The sequence below is a fragment of the Anas acuta genome, chromosome 1 (assembly GCF_963932015.1).
Source record: "Anas acuta chromosome 1, bAnaAcu1.1, whole genome shotgun sequence".
NCBI classification, from domain to species: domain Eukaryota; kingdom Metazoa; phylum Chordata; class Aves; order Anseriformes; family Anatidae; genus Anas; species Anas acuta.
This window is the reverse complement of record NC_088979.1, coordinates 138,907,797-138,922,027: the sequence shown is the minus strand read 5'-3', so window position 1 is coordinate 138,922,027 and position 14,231 is coordinate 138,907,797. Positions and strand designations below refer to the sequence as shown.

At 37.0% G+C, this 14,231-nt stretch overlaps 1 protein-coding gene across 5 annotated transcripts in view; it reads right to left on the bottom strand.

The window, feature by feature from the left end:
• Window positions 1-14,231, bottom strand: part of EPS8 (EGFR pathway substrate 8, signaling adaptor) — a 133,552-nt gene that overhangs the window by 105,813 nt on the left and 13,508 nt on the right. Inside the window, exon 1 of one of the 5 annotated variants that reach the window (XM_068659953.1) lies at window positions 8,349-8,527. The exons of the other annotated variants lie outside the window; for them this stretch is intronic. The gene's annotated coding sequence lies outside the window, so the exon portion shown is untranslated. Of the gene's footprint in view, window positions 1-8,348; window positions 8,528-14,231 lie in introns of those variants that run through there. 5 annotated transcript variants of the gene reach the window in all.

Sequence of the window (14,231 nt, the reverse complement as noted above, 5' to 3'; positions counted from 1 at the left end):
TACTAAGAAATATAATTTTCTTTCTTTTTTTCAAGAGGAGAGGGAAGGGGGAGGAGAAAGGTTGCTCTGAGGGGTATTCAGAGCACAGCACTCAGTGCTCCATTCCCAGACTTAACACATTCAATGTGACTTAGAGAGCATTTCACCTACTTGTTTCTAGGCATTTCCTTGTGGCAAGAATACCTATCATATCCCCATTTCACCATGAAGAGAGTTTACATTCTCCTGCACTACCTAAAAACATTATTTTCCTTTCATCCTACCTCTGGCTTCTGAGGGGACAATGTTTCCTACAGGTGCTACAGCAGAAACTCGAGTGGGAAGAGTAATTTTGCTAGTTCTTCTTGATGGCCTTTTTTGTTCAATTTTATCACATTTCATGGAAACAGGGAAACAAAAAGGATACGCATGACTGCAGAAAAACAGAATATCCATCCTTTGCATACCTCAGCACTACAGCCTACCAGAACACCTGCTGTCCTCTAAAGCAAAGACAGTGTAGCCCTCTTGTACAATGAGAGCTGAAACAACTGAGGCTATTGTCCCACTGTATCCTAAAAAGTCAGGTTCCTTCAGTTCTTTTTAGAAAGGCCTTACACAAACAAAGAAACTTATTTAGAAAACTTGCTAATCTTGTCTTGTGTAAATTTATTATTATAGTTCACTTGTCTTTTGAGACCTCTAGAGATACAAAGAAAGGATGTATGATATAATTTTATGAAAAACTAAATAGAATCTCTTCACAAGAAGGATGGAGAAGCAGCATGAAGGAGCAGTCAGTAACAAGACAGTTAAGAAGAAAACTAATAGAAGAACAGTGAATTGCTACAGACTTGTTCTAGGCTGTATAAATTTAAAACTAGGCACTTAGCAGACCTTCCTGGCCTTACAACTCTGTGAAATTACATCATCAGAAAGATCTTGATTTTTTCCGGTATATCAAGGAAAGCACAAAAGTCATACAGCCTTTTGAAATCACTTCTACAAGTAAAATGCCACAGGTTTCCTCATCAATACACCCATGGACTTTTACCACACTATGGCCACTACAGCAATAAAAGTTATTTTAAGTACAGACTGTTGTAATAAATCAGTTTCAGTGCCAATAATTTTATCTTTGTAGCTGAGGAGTGGGGTGAGGGTTCCCCATCATGATGTAATTTGAGGCTGGCTCCAACCTATATCAAAACTTGGATTCGTGAAATTTTTATCTCAAGAGAAGATAGAGCCCACTACAAACATGACCTCTGAAACACCTAAAACTTTTATCAAACTTTTTTCCACACTCAAGCATGTCAATTCATATTGTTTATACTCCATAAAACCAGACACTCATCATCAGTACATGCTATCTTTCCTCTAGGAATCACGTACAGACACATTATCAGAACAGTTGGATGCCAAGATTTTTGGTTCAGTTCTCCATTTTTTTTTCAAATACTATTTCTTAGCTATGCCTTTAAACTTCTCCCTGATTAGCATCACTGTTCTAAGAGCTTATCTAGTCTTCTGGGATCAAAGCACTGTACCGTAAGTGACATTTTCCAGTCCCTTCTGATATTACCCATCAACGTAATAAAACCTCCACTCTAATTCAAAGCAACCTGTTATGCAACTCAACACCAAATGATCATTTTTCTTCTCTTTCATCGCTGGTACTGACCACATGCTTTGAACTCATTATTATCTTTTGTATGACCTATACTTTATGAATTACTGGCTTATCAGAATTTAACGTTGTTTGCTATACCCTGTTACAAGTTAAATCATCCTAGAACAAAAAATACATCAATGCAACTATGAAAAGCAATGTTTGTAATAGCTTTTATTAGTCCAGTAGTGCAGTTGAAATAATGTATAAGCCAGCTTTTAGGACAACTATCACATCTAATAAAAATGCAACACATGCTTTTGTCAAAAGAAGACTCGGGAATCTGAAGTCTGACTAGTCTGCAACAAGGACAAGGTAGCAATTTTCTTAGGGACACTCTATTCATTTAGAAGAAAACACTTTGATTCCAATAGAGCATAACTACTAATTCCTTCCTATAAGAAACATATTCATGCTTCAAAACGCATTTTTGTAATACTTATTGCTATCACTTTATTACTAGTGTTCTTAGTTCTTATTGCACTATGAATCACCAGGAGCAACCCAGTCTGGAGCAGCATTCCGGATGTGCTAGAGATCTGAGTATTTTGGGAGGCATGTATTTCTGGAGACCTTGGGCTAAATAGTCTTCTCAGATCATACAAAAAAATAAGAAATACAGTGGTTCCTTTTTTATAAGACAAGGTCCCCTAGCTCCATTTCATGTAGGGCATGTAGATACCACCAATGGTCAAGAACTCAGAAGGAGCCCTACAACAGACTACGGTAAACTAACATTCCTTTAATCAATTTTTACCTAACTACTCCCAAGCCTCAGCTAGCAAACAGCTTTCTAAAAGGTCCCACTTCTTAAAAAAAAAAAAAAAAGAGAGAAGTGCAAAGCCCCCCACTTACCTCTTACAAATGTTTCTTTGCTAATGTTTCTTTTATTGAAGCATACTAAAGGTAATGGTTTCAGTAATGTCTTGCAATACTGTTCTTCTACAAGGGTATACAAAAAGGATATCCTTATGTTTAAACATTTAAAGTGTCACCTTCCAACTTTTCTAAGCATCTCTCTTCCTCTATTTTATAATTCAGGAACAAGAGGGTTTATCCTTGATATGGTCATTGCTTCTTTCTGACCTTCATATATTATCTTGTCTGTGTTTTTATTTGTCTCACTACTAAGACTCTGATCCTGCAGTGGTGGTATATTTAAGTACAAAAGTCTAATTAGCATTCATATTAGGCCAAGAGCAGGATTTACACCACAAAGAAAATAAACAAAAACAAACATCCCAGACTAACTGATCATGCATAAAAACAAACACACACAAAGCACAACTTCCATGCAAGCTGGAAAAAAAAAAAAATCTACCACACTTACGTGGAGGCTTTTCTACAGCTCTAATAAACCCTCTGCCTACCCCTTCTATCTCCAAACTATTTTTGCTGGTTAGAATAACCAACCACACAGCTAGACCAATTCAGAGCCGCACAGCCAGTATAAAGACAGTAAAGATCTACATGATCAAAAGGAGTCTTTTTTGCATCCCATGCTGAAGCAAAACTAAAAAATTAGACAAAAGCTAGCCCATCAAGTTGAGGATGCCTAAAATTTTGTCTTGCCAATATCAGCAAGCTGTTTTAATTCTGTTTATTTTTCTTGACTGCAAAAAGTCATATACTAGCACTACCAACGCTTAACACACTCCAGCATAAGAACCCCTCTGAACAAACAGTTCCTAATCTTTTGTTTCCCCACTTTAATCTTACTACCAGAATTCCAGTGGGAGCACAGAAAAATAAAAGCAGAAATTCACTCTAACCATTTGAAATAACACACATCAACTCATTATTTTATGCATTCAAACGTACTGTCAGACTTGCAATTTTAGCCATAAAATATAATGTTCACAGTTCTGAATAAAAAAAAAAAAAGTACAAAAAAAAAATAAAGAAAAATATAGCTGAAACACTGTTCACTGGAGGAAGACTGAAGTTATACCAAAACTTTGCACTGGGCATTAAATTTGAGGCCATAATACAAAACTAAAATTGGAGATTATAACGGAAAGGCTGACAACATGGGCACCACAAAATGCATCTCATACATATATATTACTCAGCTTGGAACAAAAGCAGAACATTTTTTTCTGTGCACAGAGCAGGTTTAGTGCAAACCCAAGAAGCTCCCAGGCACAACCATTTTTATTTTTTTCTCTTCTTCACCATCTCTCCTCCCTTTCACAGAACAGAAACCTGGCAATATATCACATGGAACAGAGCGACCCTACAGCCTCAGGACCTGCAGAGGACAACAAAAATGACTTTAACTGAAGCTGTCTGTTTGGCTGCAAGGAATCCCAATGTTTCTGTTAGGAGAAGAAGGAACACAGATCATCTGAAGAGAGTGAAGGCTGTGACCAAGCCAGCAAGGGCCCAATTTTAAATTCTCACTAAATACACTGGTTTGCCTGTCAATAAAGAATGCCTGTGTATGTTGGAATTGTAATTGGAAGTTAACAACATCATTCTAATTTCTTAAATAGCCTAATAAAACCTGTTCAGTACCCAACAAAAGCAAAGAGTGACAGGGTGCTCAGCAAACTTCTGAACCTCTGTTATGGCAAGACATATTAAAACAAAGACAGATAGAAATGTTACTAATTCACCTCAGAAGTCTCATTTCTTTGGAACATTACCAAAAAAAAAAAAAAAAAAAAAGAGTCCTGATTAACCCTACTAATCAAAGCAACATTGAGCAGCCTAACTGGAGGCCAACATTTGGCAGCTGTTTGCAGAAGATGGGATGAAGTGTGAACATTTAGAAGTCCCTCCAGTAAGTCAGGTAACACACTGTTATTTCCATAGCTGAAGCAGCGTTGTTTATCTGTACCTCCAAAACAATTTGTGCACAGAATTTAAGAACAGATCCTGGGTGTGACCACAGCCTCTCTCCCTCTGCTTGCCAGGAATAAAGACTGATTTAAAAAAAAAAAAAAAGAGGGATGCAGAGGGGAGACACACATGGAAAAGGAGGAGGAGAAACTTTTTGATGCCTCAGGGTCTTACTCTGAAGGAAAATGTATCATTTCACAGGAAGCTGAAAACACTGTCACCAATGTAGTGTCGTACCACAAGAAAACCAAACATGAACCAGCTACTTCAGGTCACCCAGCAGGGATACAGGCCTGTGAAAAACGTAAGTTATGTCAGTGGAGTACACCAAGCAAAAGCTATGCAAAAACTTCCTGTAAGCTTCTATAAAGTGTTTTAAAACCAGGTATATGAAGAAATGGGCCAAAGGCAGAAATAAATGAGGGCCTGAAAGTTGGGTATTTAGGAAAAAAGACTGAAGTTAATATTGTTTTTCATAGCTTTGGAATGCTGAAATCTAATTTAAGACATTGCTGATTATATTTGTTTGCATATTTGTGCATAAATTTTGTTATGAGACATAAGAGGAAGAGATATGAAAGAACACCAAATAAGACCTTCAGAAACTGGAGAGATGCCTTGTCAGTGTGAAAAAGGGCAGTATTGGCCTAATAAAGACAAACATTTAGAGAAAGTTTCCATTGGATTTAAATCAAAAGAGCAATTTTCCTCAGAAATAATCAATAGACCTAAAGATGTTAAACTGACTTTTTTTTTTTAATGCAGACACCTGCAGTAGATTAAGTAATTCTGCATGGTACTATTTCTAAGGATTCTTACTGCAGGAATTTAGCAGAAGATTTAAGTCAATTTAAGAAAACACACACACAAAAAAAAATAATCATGTTGGTGGCCATCTTTACCACTTTTAGCTTTATCTGTTTCTGGCATACAGAAATTTTTAGCATATGGAAACATCCACTATAGTAATTTTGTTTTTAATATTAACATTAGTACTAAAGTTGCTAATTCAATCTAAACAATTTACATTAGTATGACAAGATAAGCTTATTAAATGAGCTTTCAGACTACTGATCTGAAAAATACTTTTCCCATGAAGACAAAAGCACAGTACTTAGTATATTACTGAAAGTCTAACACTGGTCTAAAAATGATTCTGTTAAAACGTATTTACAGAAATGTGAATTTAAAATTTGTCTACATTTTCACTGGAAAAAGTAATGGTCTGCTTGTGTAGTGATCCTTTCAAACTTTAACCTTTACAATATTATATCCTATCACAAGCTTAAATTTAATTAAGATTAATTTGATTTACTGGCCCTCTAGGACTCGGACAAACATAACTAATATATTCTGCTGAAAATTCAATCTTTGATTAAAGGGCTTAGGCAAGTCTATGGGGATCCTCAAGTCCTTAAAAAGATAATCCTCATGTAAGCTTTCTGGGTTCAAATTCTGGGCTTTTCAGAGAGAACATGCAAAGCTCTTTCCCCACCCAAAAGAAAACAAAGATGTGGCAGTCTCCAATTCTCTACAAAGAATTAACAGAATAATAGCCAAACATACAGTGAAAAGATTTGTGGTATTGAAAGGCATAAATGCATCTTTCTGCATAAGAGATGATTGTGTTAACTGGAGCACCACTTATTCTATTACACTAAATATTGCCTCAGGACCTCAACCAACCATGAGATGACAAGGCTACATGCCAATTCATTAAGTTATTTCAGAAAAATGACACTCAGGCCAGTATTTCTTAATTCTAAACCTTTCATAATAGGAAATTAATGTAGATGCAGGATGACTTCAACTACAGCAGCAGAATGAAGATAAAATGCTCTGTCTGCACATGTAACTTCTTCCATTTGAGACAAATGTAGCTATTCTGCTGAGGGATGACACATTCCACCTACAGATTAAAAACACCTAAGTACTTGTCTATGATAGCTTTAAGTTTTATTGTATATTATTCAATTATTAACCAGTCATATACTTCCTTAGCTGTGATAGTGGACCAGTGGCTTCATGAGTTCCACTCATGAGTTCGTGAAAGTAGTAACTAATATACTCTACAGGCAAACAATATCAGAACAAATCCTCGCAGGAAAGGTGGGCAGGAAGATGCTGTATTTACAGAAATAGGAGTTTAAGTCACTTGGCTCACTTTTTAACCATTCATTATTTATACAGATACCAGAAATGCTGGGATGGCTCCTGAAGATACCAAGAAAGAGTTCTGATCACAGCATTGTCTACACGCTGCTAGGAATTTAAACATGTACATTCTCCCTTCTACAGTGAGTAGCAGTACCATGGTAAATTTTCATCCCCAAAATTCAACTGGTTTATGTGAAACTACCAGAAATAAAGACTGCTTTCAGAACCACATAATGTAGGCATGTGTGAGTTAAAATATATATATATATATATATAAAATGATTACCTTGCTGCAAAAATACTGCAAGAACAGGAAAATGAGAATATTATGTTTAATCACCTGTTTTCCTGAGGGAAGTAAAAATGTTTTCCATACAAGACTTACTCAAAGACATAACAATTCCCAGCATTAAAAGTGTGGCATATTTTTCAGTCTACTTTTCTAGGTACTTACAATTTGTTTGCACTACAGCCAAACAATGCTGATACAATGAAGAGCCCATAAAACCTGAAAGTCCTATTTGAAAGTTCCAGTACGACATGATTGTGTGTTACTCAGGCTACACGTGGATTCTTCTTTACATTGTGAAAAATGACAGTTCTCCAGCCAGGCAAGAAAATAAAAGTTTCTGCATGTATTAATGTTTATACAGTTCCTAAAATTTAACTTTTAACTTGGCATATCATTTTTCAGAAATCTGCAAATCTTTTGTGACCGCATAGTTTTCAGTATTATTTTCACTATGAATTTCCTTGCAAAACCAGGAATGAAAACACCATTCTTCTGCCACAACCTGCACAGCCCAGAGAACTTCTCTGAGCCTGAGCCACGTGACATAGGTGAGTACTTCCCAGTGCAAGCACTGGGATACAGCGGCAGATGATGGAGCTCTCCATTTATTTTGTGCCTAAAAGCAGGAGGGGAAAAAAAAAAAAAAAAGTCTGCAAATCATACTTTTGCCCTTTGAAAGCTCTTACAAAACCCATTATGTTCCACATTATGCAAGACTAGAAAAGAAGGAGCGGGCTGAGGGCAAATATTTCCAGCTAAATTTGCATGAAGGAAGGGAAATATCTTCAGCTTTACATAGTTACTCTCAATCAGTGTCCCTGGGATATAAACTATACCTGTTCTACCTAACTGAATGGTTATTTGCATTCAAGTCAGGACTGAGATGCAAAGCATCAGTAGCAGATTTCCAGTTATAACCATGCAAAATATTACTCCACATTCAACCATGAAAGATCATAAAAGTAAGGAAAAAAGAACTGTGGACATGCACAATAACCCCTTCACCCTAGCTATTTGCCCTACCTGGAGGTAAGTACTAGCACTGTATTTTGAAATTGTATTCACAGAGGGTTACAGAGAACAAGTTATCTATAGCTTCTATGTTGGCAGTAGAGTTGGTTTGCAAACATGTCTCAGCACAAGTCCTCAGGTCACCACCCTGAACTTCTTTGTATCTCTAGCCTTGAGCAACTTCAACTTGTTTACTAAAACTGGCTCAAACAAAAAACCACAACAAAACAAAAATAACCCCCCAAATCTGTAGGGGAATATTCTCCAAGGGCAAAGAAGAACTGGCAGCATTAGTTGAGAAACAGATCTCCCTCTGTGCTTCTGTGATTATCTGTGACTTAAAAAAATAAATAAATAAAAAGGAAAAAAAAAAAAAAGATGATGATGAATCACCTCAAGATATCCTGGCATATGGAAGATACAGAGTTTTCTTCTCCCTGACTTGGGAAAATAACTTCTTACTTCTCAAAAAGTTACGGAAATCCCAGCAGAAGTGGGACCAAAAGGAAGTCTGTGCTCAAGAAAGCTCCATCTGCTCTTTATTTTTTACCCCAAAGGCGCCACAGCCATCACTCAATGCTGCAAAGAAACTGATGATGAGAAGTAGGTAATAGGAAGCTATCAGTTGGAACTGGATTAATATTTACAGATGTCCCAACAAACAAAAATAATTATATATCCTGAAGAAGTTGAACTTAACAAGTTAACAGGATCCGACTATGTTAAGAAAGAGTCTTACAAGTAATTTTTGGCCTTACTAGTTAGGCTGGCATGTTTGCACACAAAGTACACCTACAATCAACAACTGAGATTGCTGTCCCTCCCAAACCCTCTTCTCTCACCCAAACTCTCTACAATGTGAGAGCCCCTCTACAAACAGCTCACATATGGTGATAAACCCCTTAGCCAGAATCTCTTTTTTCTTTTTTTTTTTTTTTAAAAAAAAAAAAGGCTCCACAGTAATTCAATACAGCTGCAAGCTGCTCAGAGAGGCACCCAGCCCATCATCTGTGATCTGGCCTCTGCTCTGCTCTGTTGAGTGCTCGGGGCACAGACATGGTTGGCCCACAGCCCTACCGCAGAGTGAATGTGAAAACACCACCCAAAGTAAGAGAGAACATCTTACACAGGAGAAGAAAGAGAGCAGCCGTCACATTCCTGCGTGTGGGAGGTGCCTGCATCTTAAAAGAGAAGCCTCTTTTGATTAAAACTTTGCAAAAGAGCATAAAAATGAAAGAGGAGGGAACTATTCTTACTAGCTAACACCAAAGCATTTACACAACAGTTCCTAACACGTCACCCCCCCCAAGGTTCCTCCTTTCCTTTAAGCACACAGACATTCCCTTTCACCACCTCTCAGCACAGGAAAGGGGCGACGAAGAAGCCTTCAGAGGCACCCTGGACAAGGTCCAGCCTCCAAGGCACCAACTCCAGCAGGAGCGCCCAGCCCTGAGGTGCTGCAGAAGGAAGTGTTGGCCCAGCTGGGCACAGGACACCAGCTGATGTCTGTCTGCTGCACCTGGGAAGTGCCAGAGCAGTGGCCCTGGTCACGGCATGGAGAGAGGACGAAGACACATGAGGGGGGCAGACAGAGTGAAGAGATACTTAACATACCCAACATGACTTTTTATTGGAGTTGGGAGACTTAACGCATTTCATGAGGAGGAGAAAATTAAATGAAATAGGCATACCTAACTCAAGTCCCAAATGGGATGTAAAGTGCCCAGTTGCCATAGCAACTTTCTTTTCAGGTTCCAGGACAAATCAGGTTTCTGATGCTCTGTACTACTGCAATTGTGAGCACAAAATGGACTGTTATCTATCTAATAACTGCATCATTATTTCAAATGCCTGAAAAACAAAGCAAAACAAAAAATTTACTATGCTTAAGATCAAAAACACACTCTTGTTTCCCTGAAGGTCAAAAGCAAGCACTATGTGCAACAGATATTCAAAAATGAAAATCCCAAAGGTTGTCAAAAAAGTCATCAGGGAGAACAAGATGATCCTTGTGAACTAAAAGTTTTACGTACAGCACATGTCTAATAGATAAAAGCACACTCTTAGAGTTTTAAACTCAAAAGAGTTTAAAAAAATGCACAATGCCATACAACCTCAAGGGCAGATCAGGCAAGATCCTTCTTTAAGATCAGGTCACTAATTCACACAGGAAACGTGACTTTACTTGGAAGAGATCCCACATTCTCTAGTTAGCATTACTGCTTTAATAAGGGAATATTGCAGTTTTTATCTGAGCCAAAGCCTTGCTACTGTGTTACAGAAACAAATTTTGTTTTGACTCTTTTCCCAACCAGTGAGTTGCAGACTGCTTGCTACATGAAAATGTCTTTCTTTATACTTTATAAGCATTTCTGTGAATGTCTACCTCGGTTATTTAAACTGTGCCTTTTGGAAATTCCTCATATATTTTTCAACTGACTCAACATTTCCGTTTATTTAATGTTCAAACCTTTAATGTTGATTTTAGTAATTGTTCTGAAGCATCCTCATGTTACCAATGGATGAAAATTCATACTATTCTTTTAAATACAGTTGTGATACTGAAGTGTAGCAGCTGTAAACAAAAAAAAATAAATAAATAAAATTAAGAAAGAAAAAAAGCGCTGGCAAAGTTTGCCTTCCTTTGGAATAAACGGGAAAAAAAAAATCTATCTAGTTATCATCACAGAGAAAAAAAAGCTGATGTTCCTGTAAGCTGTGAGTCACTGAGTTTTTTGGTCTTGTTTTTAATTTATTTTAAAGGAATCTTAACAACTTTTTCTTTTTTTCTTTTCTTCAGGAAATTTAAGGGTTGCAAAACTTCCTTTTCCTCCCAATAGTATTATCTGTCAAGAGAGGAAAGTCTCCAACTCAATGCATCAGAGGTTAGCAGAACTGTAAGCTTACTTTAGAAAGCCTGATAGTTAAACAGACAGCCACAAGTCATCTATTACAGAGAAATAAATGTGTTGTTGAGAGGCAGTCTTAAATAAATCCATTAGGAGCATTTAGTTTGTCCTGTCACCATCAACTTGACAGTCACCTTTGCATTCTCTATTAGCCATCAGTTTCAGACAAGACTGGTGTATTTCTGCTGCAGTTTGAACTCTACTTATGGGAAAAGGAAAAGGTTAAACCAGGATTTGGTTATTATTATCATTTAAGTTCTATTTTACTGACTGATCAGGTAAACATTTCAGAGTGTATGTTCTTTGCAGGTTGCAGAGACGTTAAACAGTGTTGTAACCACGTGGCATTGTCAGTATTAAGACTCATCTACAGCTAAATGAGAGGAAAGAAGAGAAAAAGAAAGAAAGGAATTATCTATATAAAATCACATTTTGCCAGGTTACTTCTACAGTTTCAGGAACATAAGTTGTTCATTTTAGCACACCACTAGTCTCAAATGGTAAAGGTACTGTCAGACAAAATGCTCCTCGTACAAGCAAGCTCTGGGCTTGTATTTAGCCACAGGAGTGCCTAAATAGACAAAAACAATCTCTGCTCAGGGAATGTATTTAGACATAATAGACTGGAAGAATAATTAATAAATTAAAACATGGTTTTGCATGGTACAGCCTTGTGAGAAGAGCAGTGGCAGTGCTATGGCACTAGTTACAGCCCCAGACGTCCAGGTTCTCCTTTTGTCTCTTTCTGCTCTTTTGGCTCACAGCCTGTTTAGATAAGAAAAACAATTGTGTGCCAGCAATGCTTGTACATCCCAAGCACTTCAGATCATCTAAAGATAGATGGAGGGTTGTGGCAATCATTCTCCAGGTTTGTATTTAAAGAAGAAAAACATTTTGCATGCCTTCAGTGCATGCATGGACTATCAAGATACATAGCAGAGGTTCAGCTTTTAGTCAGAAAGTTACTTTTGTCCTCTCAAAAATCTCATTTCTCAAATGCTCATTTCCCCCCCTCAGAATGAGTATTCACAACTTAAGACTCCTCCTTAGAGCAATATTTAATATCTTCCATGGTGTAATCTTCAGCTGAAGCACTGAATTACTGTATTAAACTTTTATAATCAAACACAGAATTTTCTTGAATTGCCCAAAATGCTACAACCTTCTTCTAGTGACCTGTAGGCAAAGTATCCAACACCCCCTTGAGCTGCAGTGCAGCTTTCACCCCCAATTGTCCAAGCTCTCATGACTACAGTCACATCTTCATTTACATGTGGGAGCAACATTTGAATTTGAATGCTAGTGCCTAGAGTTTCATCTGTGTTAGATGAACCACCATATCCATTTCCAACACTAATAAGTTTAAATGAGTAGTGACAGTTTCCAGTCATGCAGAAACACAGGCAGACTCAGATGTCATTCTCAAAATGGTAGCTGACTTCGGAGACAGGATCACAGTCAAATTGCCAAAATAGATATCTGTTTTTAAGTGACTCATTAAAATCCACGGCAGATCAAAGAGCCTGATAGCAGTAAGATTATTGGGGGTGGGAAGGAGGTATATTTCACATGTTAGCAAACATGTTAGAATCCCCAAGAAGAGAAAGCAATTTTAGTTTTAAACATAAGTACTTGCCTTTGTGAAGAAAGCCAAGTTATTGTTAATTCAAGATAAAAATCATGCTACTGGAGGTCTGCCAGTTCATTGTTTTCACAAAACTTAGCATACTGAACTAAACATGACAGAAGAATCCCGGTGCTTTGCAGAAGAGGGACAGAAACCACCAGCTCTAGTTTCCTGAGTGGCAGCACTGACATTCCTCACACCAGACCTCTGTTTGCTACTGCCATCACAGCCCCACCTGATACCACGGCTGGGAATGTGATTTGCTAGGCCAGTGGGACAGTCATTGCCTTTTTCATTGTCTGGTAGCTAACAACAGGGGCTTCAGCCAGTCCAAAACCTCTGCATACTGTAATAGATAGATAGACAGATAGACAGATAGACAGATAGATAGATAGATAGACAGATAGATAGATAGATAGATAGAGATAGATATATAAATCTTCTGCTCCAACCATAAAGTAGATGCCTTAAAAAAAAAAAAAAAAAACAAACACAAAAATTCCTCAATGATGTACTTCCCATTTAGCTGCTAGCCTTTAAACAGGTAAGTCTAGATGGAGAAAGAATTGATTGAAAGCAAATTCAAGGGCTTCTTGATACAAGACCTTGAGGGCTCTCCTAAGTCTCAGTCATGTAGACTGCTCATTCCCCAGTCAACAGCTCTGTTTTCTTACTCCTTACTTCACTCACTACATACCTACATCTACGGTGCCAATACTGAAATCATGACAGATGATTCTTTGGTTTCTCAAGCAACTGGAAATTGTGACATTTTGCAATGGAAAAGAGGTTAGAGAAGTTTACAGAGAATAGAATAGAATAGAATAGAATAGAATAGAATAGAATAGAATAGAATAGAATAGAATAGAATAGAATAGAATAGAATAGAATAGAATAGAATAGAATAGAATAGGTTTGTGGCAATACTGCATAGTAACATTGAGAATAACCTGCCATATCTCATTAATTAGCTTCATAAATTTCACATTGCCAACCTTACACACAAACAATCTCAGTTTTTTATAAAATGAGCAGCCTTAAAACAGAGAGGTTAATTTTCGCATTACTTCACCAGGGTATAGGAAGTACATGGAATATGCTATTTTTCAATTAACACCTACATCAATCTCTGAAATCTACATATGAACAGAATAAAGTCAGAATCAACCTATATGAAACATTACAAAACTTTCAGCCTCTCTTCACTATATGGTTTGAAGATGGAAAGCACTTTAAGACTTCATTGTAGTTTATACCTCAGTGACTTACCAACAAAATAAAATAATACCCGAGGACTGCAGAAAAACATGAAGAAATATTAAGGAGAAACAAGGGAGACCATTACGTAGTTTTAGATCTTCTCTCAAACTCTCATCTCTGATAAACAGAGTTTTTCTTGGTTTATTTCCTTTTGCGTCTGGAGTTAAGATGTTGCCCAGCACAACTCTTGTGAAAAATACTGCTCATTTAAAATAGCACACACTTCAAACAAAAGTCACTACTCACACTAGAATGAAAAGACAGAAAAAAAAAAAAAAGACAAATTCTTTTACATTGTTCACATATTATTTACATATTACATATTTACATATTACACAAGATTCTATTTATAAAATAATTTAGATTTTTCTTGGGTTTCGTTCTTGGTTTTGTATTACTTTTGGTGGTTTTTTTTTCCTATTTGAGATTTTAGACCTTAATCTCACAAGCATTTAATAGCAGGCATAAAGACTAGTTACA